Source organism: Tigriopus californicus, chromosome 12, assembly GCF_007210705.1.
Source record: "Tigriopus californicus strain San Diego chromosome 12, Tcal_SD_v2.1, whole genome shotgun sequence".
NCBI classification, from domain to species: domain Eukaryota; kingdom Metazoa; phylum Arthropoda; class Copepoda; order Harpacticoida; family Harpacticidae; genus Tigriopus; species Tigriopus californicus.
The window spans coordinates 13599589-13605077 of record NC_081451.1 but is presented as its reverse complement, the minus strand read 5'-3'; the positions used below and the strand labels follow the sequence as shown (position 1 = coordinate 13605077).

At 46.1% G+C, this 5489-nt stretch overlaps 1 long non-coding RNA gene across 1 annotated transcript; it reads right to left on the bottom strand.

Annotated features, from left to right (window-relative positions):
• Positions 1 to 4180: 4180 nt before the first annotated feature.
• Positions 4181 to 5444, bottom strand: LOC131892085 (uncharacterized). Its single transcript, XR_009374521.1, has 2 exons — positions 5183 to 5444; positions 4181 to 5122 (listed from the first exon to the last, which is right to left on the bottom strand). It is a non-coding gene; the product is annotated as an uncharacterized LOC131892085 (long non-coding RNA).
• Positions 5445 to 5489: the final 45 nt, after the last annotated feature.

Here is a 5489-nt window from a genome sequence, read left to right as displayed (position 1 = left end):
CATTTCTGGCGTGACAACTTCCAGAACTGAGGAGACACGAGAGAGCGCATCCGCGACCACGTTCCTCTTCCCCAAAACATGAAGGATGTTGGTACTAAATTCGGATATATATAGGAAAGATGACGTTGTTGTTGACTGGACACAGGATTCTTCCTCGATAACGCAAACGTCAGGGGTTTGTGATCCGTGAATAAGACAAGGTCTTGACCCTCCACAAAGTGTTGAAAGTGGCGTACGGCCAGATATATGGCTAACAACTTGCGATCCAACGTGCTTTATTTGACTTCTGCGGGTTTGAGTTTCCGTGAAAAGAAGGCCAAAGGTCGCCAGTGACCGTCGCAGAACTGTTCTAGAACTCCTCCCACGGCCACACTGGAAGCATCCGTTGATAAAGACAATGAAGCACCTGCTCAAGGAAAGGTTAACAGGGTGGCGTCGACCAGCTTCGATTTAGCTAGAAGTACTTGCTGTTTAAACTCCAAGGTATTTGGGGTAGACCGAGGATTGCTTTTCAGCACATCATGTAGAGGAGCCATAACCTTCGCCAAATTTGGAATATAGTGGCGATAAAAATCGATCATGCCAATAAATTCTCGCAATTTCTCTGATGACTCAGGAAGAGGGAACTCGTGGATGGCCTAAACACGTTCAGGCAAAGGCTGTATCCCCGATGCCGATATTAGGTGTCCCAAGAATGAGAGTTCCTTTTGGCCACACTGACACTTTTTCCGATTGATGACCAGTCCGTTTTCAGAGAGGCGTTGGAACAGAGTCTCAAGATGTTGAAGATGGTCACTCCGCGTTGCACTGGCCACTAGGATATCATCCAGATAAATAAACAAAAAGGGCAAATCTCCCCACACTGAATCCATCATCCTTTGGAATGTTTGCGCAACGTTTCGGAGTCCAAATGGCATTTTTAGCCATTCAAAAAGCCCAAAGGGCGTAACAACTGCTGTCTTGTGCACATCTTCGGAATTCATTGGGATCTGATTGTATCCTCTAACCAAATCAACCTTGGAATAGATCGTAGAACCATGCAACCCGTCCGCAAAATCTTGAATGTGTGGGACACGATAGCGATCCGGGACCGTTCTAGCAATCAAAGCCCGATAGTTGCCTACCAAGCGCCAGGATCCATCAGCCTTGGGCGTGACATGAAGAGCAGAGGAATAGCTGATGTCCGAGCGTCTCACAATGCCCAGTTCCAGCATACACGCAAAATTGTTCCTGGCCGCCGTCAATTTCTCACCAGACAAGCGCCGAGCCTTAGCATGCACAAGATGTCCTACTGTGGGAATACGAAGAAACAATTTCTTCTGTTGCAATTAAAAGGCAGGGAGAAAAATCAGTGCTTTGTTTTTTGTCTATCCAAAGATCGGGACTGCATTCCAATTGAAGGCCCTTCCAGATTCCGGAGCAACCGAGACTCTTCTTGCATCCAATCTCATCTTGGAGCGTGATATACTCATTTAAACGGGGAATGAAATAAACATCATTGCCGTCAACGGTTCCCCGTTAGATTGTCTAGGATCGGTGTCATTACTTCTGAAATACGGCTCACAACACAAGACAGAGATTACCTCCTTTGTTACATCGGATCTTCATGATGAGATGTTTCTGTCTTGGCACCACATGATAAAACTCGGAATGTTGCCCCCTCTTTTCCTAAAACCGACGTGTTCAATGCAAACACGGTTATCCATTAAATCAAGGAAGTTGATCAGACAACGGCTATCGCGAAATTGCATGAGCTTCTCAAGTCGTTTCCGTTGGTTTTTGACACCTCTGCGATATTTAAAACGGTTGAAAGGCAAACTAATGCATATTTATTTACGTGATGACATTGAAATTCACCCTAAACACGTGCCAGTTGCCCGAAATATCCCTTACGCCCATCGTGAGAATACTGAGACGGAAATTCAATTCATGACCAAATCCAAGATCATCGAAAGAGCAGAAAAGCCTTTGGTTTAGTCAAGCCCTTGTTTGGTCGTCCCCAAACCAAACAGATCAGTACGCCTAGTGGTGGATTGCACCCCCCTCAAATTCATAATGGTTTGTCGTCATAGATTCTGTGAAAGGCTACTGGCAAGTAGAGTTGGATGAGGAATCCAAGGAGGTCACAATGTTCCGAACTCCGTTCCGAGGGTTCCGATTTTTTCGTGCGCCCATGGGATTAAATGCATTGGGTGATGAGTATTGCTGGAGAGGCGACAAAGCTCTAGCAGGCCTACCAGGAGTAAAAAAGATAGTCCATAATATCCTTATCCCTGCCCCCACCTGTGGTGAGCTTATGGTACGTACAAAGACGATCCTTCAAAGATGCGATGAAGCTGGGATCACGCTTTCTACGGGGAAAGCCCAAATCGGCAAATCTGTCAAGTTTGCGGGCTTCGTTGTTTCTTCTAACGGAATTCGGCCTGATCCTGACAAAATTGCAGCCATTTCTAATTTTCCTTCACCTTCGAATATTTCAGAACTTTGTTCGTTTTTTGGATTGGCAAACTACTTAGGACAATGTGTCCCTGCACTTCCACACTCCCTCACCCCACTCCCCCTTCTCAAAAAGGATATTGCCTTCCAATGGCTTACAGAACACAGAGAGGCTTTCAAGGCAGCAAAATCGGTTCTTGTGATTGCCCAAAGGCCCGATTCTTGCCCATTTTGATCCCAGTCTCCCACCGACATTGCTTACGGATGCTTCGAGACTGAGACGATTAGGGTTTGCCCTTACTCAAATACACCATGACGGAACATCTAGGCTTGTCCAATGTGGGTCAAGATTTTTGACTGAGACCGAGACCCGCTACGCGACCATTGAATTGGAAGCTCTTGCCATCCAATGGGCGATTATTCGATGTCGCCTCTATCTACATGGAACTCAATTCCACATGGTTACCGATTACAAGCCCCTTTGCTGTATTTTTCGAGGAACGAACTTCGACGCCGTTGAGAACCCTTGTATTCAACGGATCCTTGTCAAACTTTCGGATTATACATTTTCAGTGGATTGGGTTGCTGGCAAAGCGCACCAAACAGCCGACGCGTTATCCCAAACGCCAGTGTTCGAAGAAATTGAAATTTCAATTTCAACAATCTCAGTGAACCAAGATCAAGCCTTGAGCAAACTCATTGAGGTTGCCGACACTGATCCCGTATAACAGTCTATCAAGTTGGCCATTCAATCCGGAAATTCACCTGGCTCTTTGCCCTAATCACACCCAGCCAAACTATTTTGCAAGATGTATGTATGTATGTATGTATTTCGGTCTTTGGGAGTAAAAATGTTTGAAATAGTTGAATAGTATATTATATGACCGTGGAACCTCATAAGCTATATCAGCTTGTTTTCGTGAGGCCCTTTGTTCTTGCGTATATTTTACACTACAATCATTCGATTCGCCGCACCAGATTTTGGACCTGAGGACTTGAGAAGGGACATGATTCAATTTAGAGAGTTAGTCGGTCACTCCAAAAATACTTGCACTACTGACATGCAAAACAATATCAGTTGGCACATGCAGTTCAATAAGAGCTAATGATCTGATCTCTCACGCACCCAGTCCATAGTTTGAGCGTTGCTTTGGGGTCAAATTTTAACTTGTACTTTGCGTGATGTGCGTTCCATTCATGGGCGAAAAGAAAATCTGGCAGTTTTTGTTGCCAGGTTTGTCTAACGCTAGGTAGAGATAGGTAAAATATACCGCCCCTTTGGACCTTATGCTTGAAGTTGTTAAAGATATTCGGGGATAACTGTTTTACACAACTAAAAACATATTTCAAGCGCTTCACTACTCCCAGATCTGCGATTCTTAAAATATTGAGTTTTTTGAAGTATGCCGTTGTATGAGCATGTCGTTTTGCCATTACAACCCACCTTATTGCTCTCTTCTGAAGGGTGAAAAGTCCATTTAGCGAGGAACCGTGGCTCAGAAATTTGAGACAGTACTCCAGCTTGCTTTTAATTAGGGCATTATTTAATACTAATCTGAGATTCGATGGAAGAGCAGTATTAGACATGAAAAAGGTGGAAAGAGTCCGCCTCACGCATTTACTTAGATGATTTACGTGCTCTTTCCAAGACAATTTATCGTCAATTAGCACCCCAAGAAATTTTACTGAAGTAGAGCTGTGGCGGCGCTTCAGTCGACGACAACTCACGTACAAGACTCAGGACTCGTATGGTTAATTCGTATTTTATGCTGGCAATTGATCTGAATAAACGAACCGAAGAACACGGGATATTGTGACCGCTTCATTGGTGACCCCGATGTTACATTCCGACGGCTAGTTAAGTCGTCATGCCTTCCAAATCCCCGAAGAAACCTGAGCCCCAACCGGATTCCCTTCCAACGACCAACTCACATCCGTTGCCGGTCGTTTCTGCGGCATCGGTACATCTCCCCGCTTTTTGGTCTGAGGACCCAGTTGTCTGGTTCGCGCAGGCTGAGTCTCTCTTTGTGCTGAAGGGTGTTTCGGTGGACAAAACGAAGTACCATCATGTGTTGTCCTCTCTGGATCACGCTACGGCCAAGCGTGTTGAGGATTTGATCATTGCCCCACCCCCGATTGGGACAAGGTACACTGTTTTGAAGGACAGGCTCCTCTAGTCTTTCAAGTTATCATCGTACCAGAGGGCCCGTCGTCTCCTCAGGGTAGCTCCACTAGGTGATAGCTCCCCATCGACTCTGATGGATGAGATGCGCAGTTTGTTAGGGGGGCATGAACCCTGCTTCCTGTTCAAGACTCTATTCATGGATCAACTTCCAGAGGATGTTCGTCCTCATCTGGTCCCGCTGCTGGATTCAACCTCTTGCCGTGATTTGGCATTGGCGCAGACAAACTGGTATCATCCCTTGAACCATCCGTCAACGTGGTCTGTCCAATCAATGCCGTCTCTGCGGGCACCAAAGTATCCCACCCGTCGTCCAGGGACAAAGTCTGCTGCTTTCATAAGCGATGGGGTGACAAAGCTCATTGCTGTGAAGGCCCGTGCCCCTACGGGAAGACGGTCCAAGGCCCTATGACCAAGCTTGGTAGATCCCAACTCCACTCGCTCCAGGGAAATGAGTTGCCCGACCATCAATAACCAGTGTTGGTGGTCGGTTGTTGTTTGTCACTAATAAAATGAACAATGTTTCGTATTTGGTTGATTCTGGAGCTCAAGTAAGGATCCTACCCGTTACACGTTCTGTTCGTTCTGCCTCTCGAGGTTCTCCGTCATTTACTGCGGCTAATGGGCCAATCATCCGCAGTTATGGCAGAGTGTCACACGAATTACTATTCGAAAATGTTAGTTATTCTTGGACATTCTACTTGGCCGATTTGGATCAAGCTATTTTGGGAGCCGATTTCCTCTCTTGCAACAACCATATGGTGGATATGGCTCGTCAACGTCTTTACGATCCACAATCTCGGCACTCAATTCAAGGGTATTTGGGCCGGGCCGTTGCCCCGGCTCTCACTGTTGTTCGCGGTAATTCTGC